This window comes from Lissotriton helveticus, chromosome 4_1 (assembly GCF_964261635.1).
Source record: "Lissotriton helveticus chromosome 4_1, aLisHel1.1, whole genome shotgun sequence".
NCBI classification, from domain to species: Eukaryota; Metazoa; Chordata; class Amphibia; order Caudata; family Salamandridae; genus Lissotriton; species Lissotriton helveticus.
Window position 1 is genome coordinate 910,133,006 of NC_136063.1, and position 14,733 is coordinate 910,147,738.

The window sequence follows — 14,733 nt, forward strand, 5'->3', positions numbered from 1 at the left end:
TTTTCTAACACCCCAAATCTAAGCTGTGCGATGGAATGATGTGCAGGCTGCCAATGTTGTGCCAAACGTGAACTCTGGGTATTGGTACAAATTCTACTTTTGTGTTCTGTCATCCTAGTTCGAAGAATTCTTTCAGATTTTCCAATATACAGCAAATCGCATGGACATTTTATGACATAACTGACATGGTGACTGTTACAATTTGCATTATAATTAGGGTTATCTTTTTGCCCGTGCGGGGATGGTTTATACTGTTGCCAGAAATGACATTGTTACTGTGGGAACAGTTCATGCATCTAGTCATACCTTTGAACCTAACTTTTTTTGGATGAGGGCGTTTATTCAAAATTTCTTCAAGATTTCGCGATCTTTTATATGCGAATAATGGAAGTTTAGAAAACATACCATTAAAATCTGGCTCTGATTGGAGTAGGTCCCATCTTTTGAGGATGCAATTTTTTACAAGTGTGGAATGGGTAGAAAAAGTTGAAACAAATACTTCCCTAGACTGAGAAGAGGAAGCAATGCTTTTTTTCAAAAGGTCATCACGGTTTAAAGTTGAAGTTCTGCTTTCTACTTGATCTAGGACTTGTGGGGGATATCCTCTAGAGAGAAATGATTGTCTAGCTTCTTTGATGGTCTGCAGGCCTAACTCCGGTTAGAGTTTATCCGATTTATTCTCAGAAATTGAGAAAAAGGCAGATGGTGTTTTAATGACCACGTGTAGAAACTCTGATACAGCAAAGCGTTATTGCGATCGGTAGGTTTTTTGAAAACAGTAGTTTCTATGTGAGTGCCAAGCCAATACTTGCCCTAAAACTAAGCAGGACTTGTGACCATCAAAGCCAATAAGGTAGTTCTTTTAGAAACCCTTCATTCTTACTTGTTTCACAACTACTTTCACTGTAAAAATCATTTCTTTCTTCAAGCCAACGGAACTTCGATGGGCTTTTCGGGAGCCCCCAGCTATGCAAACATTTTTATGTATAAATTTGAAACAGAGAACATTTTAACTAATAACACCTGGAGTTCCAACCTAATGGTATACAGACGTTTTATAGATGAAATACTTATCATCTGGAAAGGCTCACGCAGCCAACTTGAGACACAGATTATTGCACTTAATGACATCAATCCCCGAATCCAATTTACGTTTCAAATTGATCACAAAGCATAGCTTTTCTTGATGTCTTGCTTAAATGCTCAGGCACTCACATAGAAACCATTTTTGAGTCTTTTGTGGTGTTTTCATTGTGCTACTGTATGTGTGTGTTGCACAACTTTGCACATTGCCTCTCTTAAGTTAAGCCTGCCTGCTCTGTGCCAAGCTATCAGAGGGTGAGCACAAGTTAATTTAAAGTGTGTATCTAGCTTACCCTGACTAGGATTGTGGTCTCTACCTGGACAGAGTGCAAACTTCTGCCAATTAGAGACTCAAATTCTAACATTTCCCATTCTGCAAGCCAAATAAAGGCGGGCAGTCACATACCTACGGGCTATTTTGATATACACAGAGACCTTTTTTGTTTAGGCAACATATATTTCAGCTGGTCTGCCCAAAAAATCCAGTGAAAGTATTGCTCAGATATACATTTACCTGGAAGAAATGAAAAGACAAGAGGCATTTGGCAAAGCAGGAACAAGTTGCTTTAATTAAAGGCAGCGGCCAGGAGAGTCTCGACCGAATGTGTCTGCGGAAAGCCTCTTGGTGTACAGAGTTTTAGTTGACATTATATTCATCTTTTGAGGTACAATAAAGGAATTTCCGCATTCCTGAAAAGCATCTCAGTCATAACTTTAACACGTTTGGGCATCTGATAAAGATGCAGATATCTCTCGACCTCAGGGAGAGCTAGTGTGGACCAGCGTGTATAAGTTGAGATGTCATTCATGAGGAGCACGTGATCACTACGTGTTGTGTGCATCATGTGTTCTGATTGGCTAATGGTTTCTATCCACATGTGATATCAAGCTTTGTGGTATTTTGGAGGCATGCAAGATTTTGGCCAAAAGGTGTTTTATTGCGAACAAATTACTTTGACATGTTTGTGGTGCAATCTCTAGGATCGGTTTTCCCTTGGTGCGCGTTTGTGCAAAGTGAGACCCCACCTGTGACCTGTCATTTGATAGGCATGGGATTCAGTCGCAGGACCTGCCTGACCTTATATCTTGACTCTGGGTTGATGGGAGGTCACCTTGGGTAAATATGACAGCAATGATATCAGTTCATTGGAACTCCTGAAAATAATATGGCAGCAACTAGTGTCATTTTTATCGACATCCTCAACAATGGGTGTACAGTTGTCATAGCATACATCGACATTGTCTTTGCTGATATTGACAGAGTTATGCTTGCCTAAGTCATATGGTACATTAACAGTGTTTCTACTGGTAACAACATTGTAATTTGTGCATGGATTATGGCATACATCGAAATTGATACTGCTGGTATCTACGAGGTTCTATGGGCACAAAGTATGGCACACATTGACTTTGTATTTATGGGTATTGACATTGATATGCAGACATAGGTTATGTCATACATTGACATTGCATTTATTGGTATTGCTGCTTCAGGGCCTGCACATATCAAGGTACTCATTTACATCTTACTTACACATTCCAACAAAAGGCTGCAGAGTGGAATTCTTTGTCGGACCAGATTTATTCTGCGAGACTGTGGAATGCCGATGGTGCCGCCACAAAACCATTTCATGATTCCAGAAGCTGGGCGCCAAGGCCTCCTTATTGGAACCTGCCAATATTAAGATCTGTTTTAAGGCCAAATTACTTATTGCCAAGATTCTATATGGGCAAACAACTTGTTAAGACAGTGGGGTGAAACCAGTGAATGCATGCCACTGTTACTGTTCTCTTGTTTTTTTCTAGTAAGGGATAGAAGAGGGTAGGATGGGGAGGAGGGAATTAATAATAGAAATTCAGTTTTTCTTTTTCTCTTAATTATACACAGCAGGATTAAGGCCCTTTGGGCATTTAAGGCTGCAATGATCTTTTTTATGGGCAAAAGCTTTGCTTTATTTTCTATTTTTGAGAAAAATCTTACTAATTACTATGTTGAGCTCCCCTGGATGTGGGGTTTGTAGTCAGTTGGATTGCTAATTCAACAGACGCAACTGGGTCGGTGTGTTTTCACACCGAAGGTCACAAGTCCTGCTTAGTTTTAGGGCAAGTATTGGCTTGGATTTGGATGGCAGGAGATGGACAGGTAAGTGTGGGGAGGGTGGGGGGAAGTGGGAAGGTGGGGGGCAAGGGAATGTATGATGCACTACGTTGGGTAATTCTGCTGGGGCTAAGACATCCTATAGGCTAAAAAGAGGAGTTACAGCATTAAGAGGGTTTATACAAGCAGAGAAGTTGTGAAGCTTTAGCAAGACAACATCGTAGGAATGATAGTAGATTCTTACCTAATGACAAATACTACTGAAGATGGGATTTAGATTCTCATTTGGAACATAAACAGTATTGTCACTGCTGCAAAGTTATGCATATCAGAGAGGAATAATGTACCCTTAAACCTCACATTCTCTGTATACAAGAGACCCATCCTACCATCAGGGCACATTAATAGGCTGAAGGGTCTAGGCTACTATATTCTGGCTGGATCAGCAAAAATAAAGGCTAAACATGTGCTCCTTTGAAATCACACTGTACAGCCCCTGATAATATTGTAATTCACTGCCCTTCACCCAACCATCCAATGCCTTGCAAAAGAAATCCACACAACCCACCCAGGTCTGATGGGACAGTTTCTGACTGTTCCTACGCTTCTTCCTACACTTCTCTGGGGTAAGGTCATTCGTCCTAACAAGGGATTCTTTCATGGGGATACCTCATCCTGTCTCCATTCTCTAGGGGCAGTAGGATGTCTCTCCCTTCACTAGAGATGTGCTTACACAGTCAATTCCCTACAAATATGGACCTAGTTGTCTCTAGAGGGCACTGCAGGCATGCCGTCACCATCACTGCTGGACCCCTCCCTGTCTGGCCTTGATGTCCAGCTCCTTTAGACTTAGTTCATGAGCCAACAAGATTTTATTTCCCTCCATGGTCAGTTTCTTTTCCTCCATTCTCATTGGGCCATCTGCATCTTGAACTCTCTCTCCTACCTCCTTTATGTCATCCTCTTCAACTGAAGGTGGCATCACAGGAAGGTCTGCTCCAGGCCTTTCATCTAATTATCATACCCCTCTGTAGTTCCAAGCAACGACTGATGGGCTTCTGCCCAGGCCTTCAGAACATTTTGGAGCTCCATATTCCTGGTGGTACTCTTTGCTCGAGGTCCCCTCTGCTTGCAGAACTCCTTGAACTGGGCCACAGTGTAGGCATCCATGTTGACCAGCTCAGATTTCATTCATGAAAGTGTGGTTTCAGGCACAATAGGTATGGAGAGAATAAAAGAAACTGAAAAAAGGCCAATCAAGGAGAATTTTAAATTTGAATTGGTCTCAGATATGGCATAGTAGTGTACACACAATGTTAACAATATAAGAAATGGTGTTGTTGCTTGACTGGGGTGTGAGCCCTGGCCAAGCATAAACCACAATAGGGCAAGGTATCTCTAAATTAACATGTGCATAACCCTTTGGTAGCTTGGCACAGAGTAGTCAGCCTTAATTTTCAGGCAATGTTTAAAGTATTTGTGCAACACTTTAAACAGTACTAAAGTGAAAACACCACACAAAAAGGATTCCACACAAAGTAAAAAAATAAACACTACTTAAGAAATGGAACATGACTAAAATTACAAAAATCCTATCAGTAGAACCAGAGATATGCAATTTTAAAGATTGTAGTGAAAATAGCTATACCCACTGAACAAAGTACCTTAATTCCTTATTTTTGGAGGATTATGAGGATCAGCGTTCAGGATGTATCGTGCAACCAAAAAAATTTGTTGGTTTCAAGATGTGGTGAGACTATTATGTGAGGGCCTGATTCGTCGCAGAAGATCCTGCAATGCAAAGGATCTGATGTGCAGTCATGGCAATGTGTCCATTCTATGAAGCTGCAAGGTTGCTCTGCACAGTCCTGTGTTGTCATCGAGGCTGCTGTCGATGAAGGATGCAAGGGCGTGTGCCAAGGATTTGCTATACAGTAGGGGTTCTGGTGGGATTGTGAAGGTGATGCAGATCTTTGTCACGAGTCCAATCCACTCAGAAAGGGTGATGTGTCCGTTCTGCTCAGGTTTGCGCCACAACGCAGAGGAGATGCGTCAGTTCCACAGGATCCACAGAGACTGGCAGAGCACATTAAGCCTACTTCCAAGGGTCCAGGATTGATGTGGCATGACTTAGATGAGTAGGATCACCAATGGCAAAGTCCATGTGCAAGTGCAAGGTTGTTGGAAGCCTGTTGTGCCCCTGAGGCTTCAGATCAGGTGGCCAGCCAACTTGCCATTGGAGGCACTCTGAATTCTGCGTTCAAGAGATGCAGGTCCGGTTCTTCCTGCCCAGGCAAGAGGGCAGCAGGCAGCAAAGTCAGCACAGCAGGATAGCAGTCCTTCAGAACAGCAGTCCAATAAAGTGTCAGTGCTTTCAGCAGCACAACAGTCCTTTTTCCTGGCAGAGTATCCACAGGTCCAAAACTGCACTGAAGACTTGGTGTCTGAGGTCCAGGATTTATACACAGTTGTGCCTTTGAAGTGGGGGAGAAGCTTCTAGAGGTTTTCCTTTGAAGTCCTCAGGCATCCTGCCTTCCCTGTCCTAGCCCAAAACTAACTACAAGGGCTATGCAGCCCTTTTTGGGGGAGGCAGGACACAGCCTATTCAAGTGTAAGAGGGGTTGTGCCCAGCTCCTCCCTCCCATCCTCCCAGGGATGGCCCATCCAGGCACACCTACGCTCTCTATTGTGTGTGGTTGTGACTCAGGTACAAGCTACAGTCACTAAATGGCTAAGACAGGAAACTATAAATTCATAATGGGGTGGAGAGGACCAGAACCAGAGTGAATAAATAAACAATCAGTGGCACGATTGTGTGTTTTGAAAAACTGCCCTCACTCACACACAAATGTGTGTGACATGCTTCATCATCGGGTCTGCTTACAAAACGCCCTGGCATAGCCACGCACAGGGCGGAGCATAGGGAGGGGGAAACACAAAACACAATAACAAAGACAAACACAAGAGTGACAAGCGGTGATCACAAATAAAGTGTGAACCCAAGAGTTGGTATAGTGATATAAAAAGGTGCAGTAAGTAGATAGTGCTATTAAAACTGGCTCATGGATACCTGTCAGACCTTTATTCGTAGGTTCCAAGGTCAGGATTAAAAGTGAATAAAGGATGGGAATTGTTTTCAAAGGAAATCAAGTTCCTAAAACACCCCTCCTTAAACTGCGATAGCCAACACATTTCGACCGTATTATAGTGCCCACATTCAACAGGTCGAGCCAGTCTTCTTCAGGACTTCTACCCGTCCCAGTCTTATCTCCCTCCTTACCTCAGTCAGGCAATATAGAGGAAAAAACGATCAATAGATCAGAACCATGTGGAGGTCAATTCCGCCATCACGGAGTACAAATATGAGTTTATTAGTAGATTAAACTCGAAATAGTGCCAGGCGGGAGAAGCTCCAAAGAACACAACTGTTCTGATGGAGTTTCCAGCACCTCTCGTGCCTGCTCCTCCGGTGCCGTGAAGACAGTAAACTGCCAACTTTCTAATGGAGGCATTTTCAAAACTGTAATTTAAAATCTGACTTCACAATGATTTTGTATTTTTAATTACAAGGACACCAAACACGAACTGGTTACTTTCTCTCATTTGGAAATTACAGTGTATTAAATGTAATAAGGTAACTCCAATGTTATTCAATGGGAGGGATAGGCCTTGCAGCAATAAAAATGAATGTAAGAGTTTTTCACTACCAGGATATGTAAGACTTAAAAATACATGCTATACTTTTTATACGCAATGGCAGTCCTGAGACATGCTTAAAGTAGGCCTGGGCGTCAAGTTCCGCTACACTTTACGTCATTCGCTGCGTCATCGTTCACCGCGTGAGAGATTGGGATTGCGAGCACGTCATTCTGGCGCGCCATCGGACATCCGGAGGAATAATGGTAAAGCTCGCAATCCTGAACATGCACAATTTTCAATATGGAGAAGATTGATATTTGGCTGTCCTTTTTTGTCAAATTTATTTAGGGGGAGAGGGAGGAAGTACCACAGGGTCTCCTACATCCTGTTCCTGTCCAACAGGCTCCTCTCAGTGCTTTCTCCATCTCCTGTTCTGGAAGGATCACTCTTTGTGTCTGCTGCATCATTATCATTGGATTTGAGGACTTTTGGATTTGAGATTTTACAAGTAAGTTGGTGTTGTTTTTTGTTTGATTGGGGCATTGCAGTTGCTGCAACTACAATTTTGGTACTTTTTATCATTTAAATAAAATAGTTGTGGGTAGCCAGTAGGCCCAGAGCTAGTCATGGGTGAGTGCAAGATGAAACAACTGTTCCTATGCTCTGTGATGTATTTATTTATTTCAAAGATCATTTAGGGCATGGATGGCATTGGATTGAATTGTAAAATGTGTATTTTTGCCTTAGTTGTGTGTGGTGTGTTGTGTACCTTGCCTACCTTGTTTTGTTGAACAAAGAAACTTTCTCAAGGGTCCCACTGATACTTGGTCCTTTTAAACTCACAAAGAAGAAATTGGCACAGAAGCTGAAATATAAAAGAGCATCTTTATTAACCTCAAATGAGTGAGACTACATCACACAGAAGCCTTAGCAACTGAATGAGGCAGTCTGAGGAGTGCAGAAAACAGATGCCTTATATATGCTTAGGGTTACATACTCAGCATAAGACCCAGGGGCAGTCCTGGCTCATGTAAGCATGCAAAAATGACTAAGATGGGCATACAAGATCTGCTTGCTCAACAAAGTGGGAGGAGAGTTACTTCTCCATGCAGCAGCAAAAATAGCCTGACAGTAATACTAGAGAAGCAGGTGCATTCTACTAGCTAGGCCCTTCTGGGCATGTGCGAAGGTGGAAGATGCCAAACATAATTTGTCTCTAGGCAGACTACAAGAGCAGCTAACAGAAAGGTAGGACAGAGCACATGGCGAGCACATGGAAAACAAAATGGCTGCCAGAAATACAAAATGGCTTTCACACAGTGGATAAGATAACTTCTAAATACAGGATGGTGTCTGCTAATGCTAACCCATTGCTGCCAATTTACAACAGTTTGGCCCTGCAGATTTTCGTTTGTGCATTTTATTGCAATACAGGCAAAGCAGTGTGGTTTAGCATGCAGCCTTTGCTTGGCTATTATAGACCTGTTGTCAGTACATTGTTTTCCAGGCCTCCTGCTTGTTGTTTGTGATTTTTGATTGTCCATGTGGCTGGTGGCCATTTCTGGTGGGAGTTATAAGTGTACTGCTTTTGCTATTTAGGCCTGCATGTGTTTCCTTTGTGGCCTGCGTTTCTTGTTGTCGTGGGCCTGGTCATGAGGCTGGCGGCCATTTTGAAGCCAGGCAGTGTGCTTTTTGCCATAGGCCTGCATTGTCTGTCTTCAGTTTCTTGTGGTTGTGGGCCTGACCATGAGGCTGGAGGCCATGTTAAAGCCAGGCTGTGTGCTTTTTGCCATAGGCCTGCATTGTCTGTCTTCAGTTTCTTGTTGTTGTGGGCCTGGCCATGTGGCTGGTGGCCATTTTGAAGCCCAGTAGTGTGATTTTATCCATAGGCATGCACGCTTGTGGCTTTGTCTGCCAACAGGCCTTTCATCCAGTAGGCTCAGAGGTAGTCAGGGATGCATGAAACAACTGTTTCTGTGTGTTCTGTTGAACTTAAACATCATTTAGGGCATGGATGGCATTGGGTTGAATTGCAAAATGTGCATTTTTGGGAGAATTTCAGTTTTTTGGTGTGTGTTAAATAAATGCATTAGTTGTGTGTGGTGTGTTGCGGACCTTGTTTAGCCCAGTGGATTTTCGTTTTTGCATTTTATTGCATTACAGGCAAAGCAGTGTGGTTTAGAATGCAGCCTTTGCCTGGCTATTATAGGCCTGTTTTCAGTACATTGTTTTCTAGACCTCCTGCTTGTTGCTTGTGATATGTGAGTGTACAGGTGGCTGGTGGCCCTTTCCGGTGGGAGTTTTAAGTGTGCTGCATTTAGGCCTACATGGTTTTCCTCTTGGCTTACTGCTACCATCCATCACCTCTGCCAGCTGCAGCTCCCTGTATGATGTGATGAGAAAATCATTTAATGCCAGACAAGGTCCACTTCCATTACATTTGTATTTTTGTTGTTGTTCCTCTTCTTTCCTATCCTTCCTGAGAGTGTGCACAGCATACAATGAAAGCCCTTGTTGACAAAGTCTCACAAATGGCTACACTACGTTATATATTGTATTTGTTTGTTTGTACCAGTAGTAATTGAACCACAACAGCAAATGCAACATTTCACTAATGTTCTTCTCCTGGTATCTTTGCTTTTAGGTGCACAAAAAGACATAGGAGGAGGTGTCATCATCATCATCATCACCCGTTGTACTGCCAGACAGAAGTCCTGCTGCGCACCACGTCACGTCCATGTGTGACCACAGACATATGCAACTTGTGCACCTGCGTCCTGCTGACATCTGAAGAAGATGGCCCAAAAGAAAGGTACCAGGTCCTCCAGTACCAAGAAAGTTGCCAGTGAGAAGAAGAAGGAACAGAAGAAGGAAGTGGTACTTGCCAAGACTAGTGTGCCGCCCTAGGTGTTTTTTGTGGACAAAAAACCTATGCCTGTAGCAGCGGTGTCCGTTGGAGGCCAAGCTGGGAGCAGCATCTCCGCATTGGAAGGCCCACCCCACGAACCTAGGCCCAAGCCCATGAGTGTGGCACTGGTAGCCAGTCTACTAGTGAGAAGTTATGTTGAAATGTAATTATCGCAAAGTAATACCCAACCAAGCCACTCGCAGGCGGAAACTCAGCAGATAAGTGGGCAACACCAGCCAGAACCACACCAAAGCTGCAACCACAGCCGCAACCACAGCCGCAACCACAGCTGAAACCACAGATGCAACCACAGCTGCAACCACAGCCGCAACCACAGCCCACAATAGTAGTTGTTCCTCCCGAAGAAGGGACAGTTCAGGAAATTGAGCTTTTTGCAGATGAAGAGGAGCAAGCCACTGTTTCAGAAGATCCATGGTCTTCCAGACCTCCAGCAAGGAAAAGGAGGGTTAGTCCATCAACTTCTTCTTCAAGCCCCACTTTTGATGATCAAGATGCCACTTGGAAGCCACCAGATCAGTCTACATCATGATGCGCTGAAATCGGTTGGACAAGCTTTGCAGCAGAGTGCTGTTCACAATATCCACCTGACAACAGACATGTGGACCAGTTGCTAAGTCACTGATTACATGTGCATCTCTGCACACTGGTTCTCTTTTGTAGGGGTTAGAGAAAAGCTATCTGAAGTAGGTGCTGTTGACACAGCTGAGACTTTTAATGCTACTCGCAAACATGCAGCTGTAGCCATATTCGCCATGGAGAAAGCTCATATTGCTGCAAAAATTTTGGAAGAGTTTAACTGCAAGGTCTTTGAATGGCTGCGCCCAAGAGTATTTAACATTGCATAATGGCAGTAATGTACTTAAAGCCATGGAGGTTGGTGTCTATTTCAGGGTCCCGTGTTTGGCGCACTGCATTAACATTGTAGTTTAAGACTTTCTGAAAAAAGAGCCCATAGTCAGCAACTTACTGATCAAATGCCGCAGAATATATGCACTCAGTTCAGCCATTCTTTTAAAGCCCGGAAGCAGCTGAGGATCATTCAATGTGACTATAGAATGGCAGTCAAATCACTCATTCAGGAGGTGGCAAAACGTTCAAACTCAACTTATTACATGCTTGACCGTCTGTTTGAGCAGTATAGAAGAAGACAATAAACTGCCAACTTTCTAATGGAGGCATTTTCAAAACTGTAATTTAAAATCTGACTTCACAATGATTTTGTATTTTTCATTACAAGGACACCAAACACGAACTGGTTACTTTCTCTCATTTGGAAATTACAGTGTATTAAATGTAATAAGGTAACTCCAATGTTATTCAATGGGAGGGATAGGCCTTGCAGCAATAAAAATGAATATAAGAGTTTTTCACTACCAGGATATGTAAGACTTAAAAATACATGCTATACTTTTTATACGCAATGGCAGTCCTGAGACATGCTTAAAGTAGGCCTGGGCGTCAAGTTCCGCTACACTTTACGTCATTCGCTGCGTCATCGTTCACCGCGTGAGAGATTGGGATTGCGAGCACGTCATTCTGGCGCGCCATCGGACATCCGGAGGAATAATGGTAAAGCTCGCAATCCTGAACATGCACAATTTTCAATATGGAGAAGATTGATATTTGGCTGTCCTTTTTTGTCAAATTTATTTAGGGGGAGAGGGAGGAAGTACCACAGGGTCTCCTACATCCTGTTCCTGTCCAACAGGCTCCTCTCAGTGCTTTCTCCATCTCCTGTTCTGGAAGGATCACTCTTTGTGTCTGCTGCATCATTATCATTGGATTTGAGGACTTTTGGATTTGAGATTTTACAAGTGAGTTGGTGTTGTTTTTTGTTTGATTGGGGCATTGCAGTTGCTGCAACTACAATTTTGGTACTTTTTATCATTTAAATAAAATAGTTGTGGGTAGCCAGTAGGCCCAGAGCTAGTCATGGGTGAGTGCAAGATGAAACAACTGTTCCTATGCTCTGTGATGTATTTATTTATTTCAAAGATCATTTAGGGCATGGATTGCATTGGATTGAATTGTAAAATGTGTATTTTTGCCTTAGTTGTGTGTGGTGTGTTGTGTACCTTGCCGACCTTGTTTTGTTGAACAAAGAAACTTTCTCAGGGGTCCCACTGATACTTGGTCCTTTTAAACTCACAAAGAAGAAATTGGCACAGAAGCTGAAATATAAAAGAGCATCTTTATTAACCTCAAATGAGTGAGACTACATCACACAGAAGCCTTAGCAACTGAATGAGGCAGTCTGAGGAGTGCAGAAAACAGATGCCTTATATATGCTTAGGGTTACATACTCAGCATAAGACCCAGGGGCAGTCCTGGCTCATGTAAGCATGCAAAAATGACTAAGATGGGCATACAAGATCTGCTTGCTCAACAAAGTGGGAGGAGAGTTACTTCTCCATGTAGCAGCAAAAATAGCCTGACAGTAATACTAGAGAAGCAGGTGCATTCTACTAGCTAGGCCCTTCTGGGCATGTGCGAAGGTGGAATATGCCAAACATAATTTGTCTCTAGGCAGACTACAAGAGCAGCTAACAGAAAGGTAGGACAGAGCACATGGCGAGCACATGGAAAACAAAATGGCTGCCAGAAATACAAAATGGCTTTCACACAGTGGATAAGATAACTTCTAAATACAGGATGGTGTCTGCTAATGCTAACCCATTGCTGCCAATTTACAACAGTTTGGCCCTGCAGATTTTCGTTTGTGCATTTTATTGCAATACAGGCAAAGCAGTGTGGTTTAGCATGCAGCCTTTGCTTGGCTATTATAGACCTGTTGTCAGTACATTGTTTTCCAGGCCTCCTGCTTGTTGTTTGTGATTTTTGAGTGTCCATGTGGCTGGTGGCCATTTCTGGTGGGAGTTATAAGTGTACTGCTTTTGCCATTTAGGCCTGCATGTGTTTCCTTTGTGGCCTGCGTTTCTTGTTGTCGTGGGCCTGGCCATGAGGCTGGCGGCCATTTTGAAGCCAGGCAGTGTGCTTTTTGCCATAGGCCTGCATTGTCTGTCTTCGCTTTCTCATTGTTGTTGTGGGCCTGGCCATGTGGCTGGTGGGCATTTTGAAGCCAGGCAGTGTGCTTTTGCCATAGACCTGCATTGTTTGTCTTCAGTTTCTTGTGGTTGTGGGCCTGACCATGAGGCTGGAGGCCATGTTAAAGCCAGGCCGTGTGCTTTTTGCCATAGGCCTGCATTGTCTGTCTTCAGTTTCTTGTTGTTGTGGGCCTGGCCATGTGGCTGGTGGCCATTTTGAAGCCCAGTAGTGTGATTTTATCCATAGGCATGCACGCTTGTGGCTTTGTCTGCCAACAGGCCTTTCATCCAGTAGGCTCAGAGGTAGTCAGGGATGCATGAAACAACTGTTTCTGTGTGTTCTGTTGAACTTAAACATCATTTAGGGCATGGATGGCATTGGGTTGAATTGCAAAATGTGCATTTTTGGGAGAATTTCAGTTTTTTGGTGTGTGTTAAATAAATGCATTAGTTGTGTGTGGTGTGTTGCGGACCTTGTTTAGCCCAGTGGATTTTTGTTTTTGCATTTTATTGCATTACAGGCAAAGCAGTGTGGTTTAGAATGCAGCCTTTGCCTGGCTATTATAGGCCTGTTTTCAGTACATTGTTTTCTAGACCTCCTGCTTGTTGCTTGTGATATGTGAGTGTCCAGGTGGCTGGTGGCCCTTTCCGGTGGGAGTTTTAAGTGTGCTGCATTTAGGCCTACATGGTTTTCCTCTTGGCTTACTGCTTCCATCCATCACCTCTGCCAGCTGCATCTCCCTGCATGATGTGATGAGCAAATCATTTAATGCCAGAAAAGGTCCACTTCCATTACATTTGTATTTTTGTTATTGTTCCTCTTCTTTCCTATCCTTCCTGAGAGTGTGCACAGCATACAATGAAAGCCCTTGTTGACAAAGTCTCACAAATGGCTACACTACGTTATATATTGTATTTGTTTGTTTGTACCAGTAGTAATTGAACCACAACAGCAAATGCAACATTTCACTAATGTTCTTCTTCTGGTATCTTTGCTTTTAGGTGCACAAAAAGACATAGGAGGAGGTGTCATCATCATCATCACCCGTTGTACTGCCAGACAGAAGTCCTGCTGCGCACCACGTCACGTCCATGTGTGACCACAGACATATGCAACTTGTGCACCTGCGTCCTGCTGACATCTGAAGAAGATGGCCCAAAAGAAAGGTACCAGGTCCTCCAGTACCAAGAAAGTTGCCAGTGAGAAGAAGGAACAGAAGAAGGAAGTGGTACTTGCCAAGACTAGTGTGCCGCCCTAGGTGTTTTTTGGGGACAAAAAACCTATGCCTGTAGCAGCGGTGTCCGTTGGAGGCCAAGCTGGGAGCAGCATCTCCACATTGGAAGGCCCACCCCACGAACCTAGGCCCAAGCCCATGAGTGTGGCACTGGTAGCCAGTCTACTAGTGAGAAGTTATGTTGAAATGTAATTATCGCAAAGTAATACCCAACCAAGGCACTCGCAGGCGGAAACTCAGCAGATAAGTGGGCAACACCAGCCAGAACCACACCAAAGCTGCAACCACAGCCACAACCACAGCCGCAACCACAGCTGAAACCACAGATGCAACCACAGATGCAACTGCAGCCGCAACCACAGCCCACAATAGCAGTTGTTCCTCCCGAAGAAGGGACAGTTCAGGAAATTGAGCTTTTTGCAGATGAAGAGGAGCAAGCCACTGTTTCAGAAGATCCATGGTCTTCCAGACCTCCAGCAAGGATAAGGAGGGTTAGTCCATCAACTTCTTCTTCAAGCCCCACTTTTGATGATCAAGATGCCACTTGGAAGCCACCAGATCAGTCTACATCATGATGCGCTGAAATCGGTTGGACAAGCTTTGCAGCAGAGTGCTGTTCACAATATCCACCTGACAACAGACATGTGGACCAGTTGCTAAGTCACTGATTACATGTGCATCTCTGCACACTGGTTCTCTTTTGTA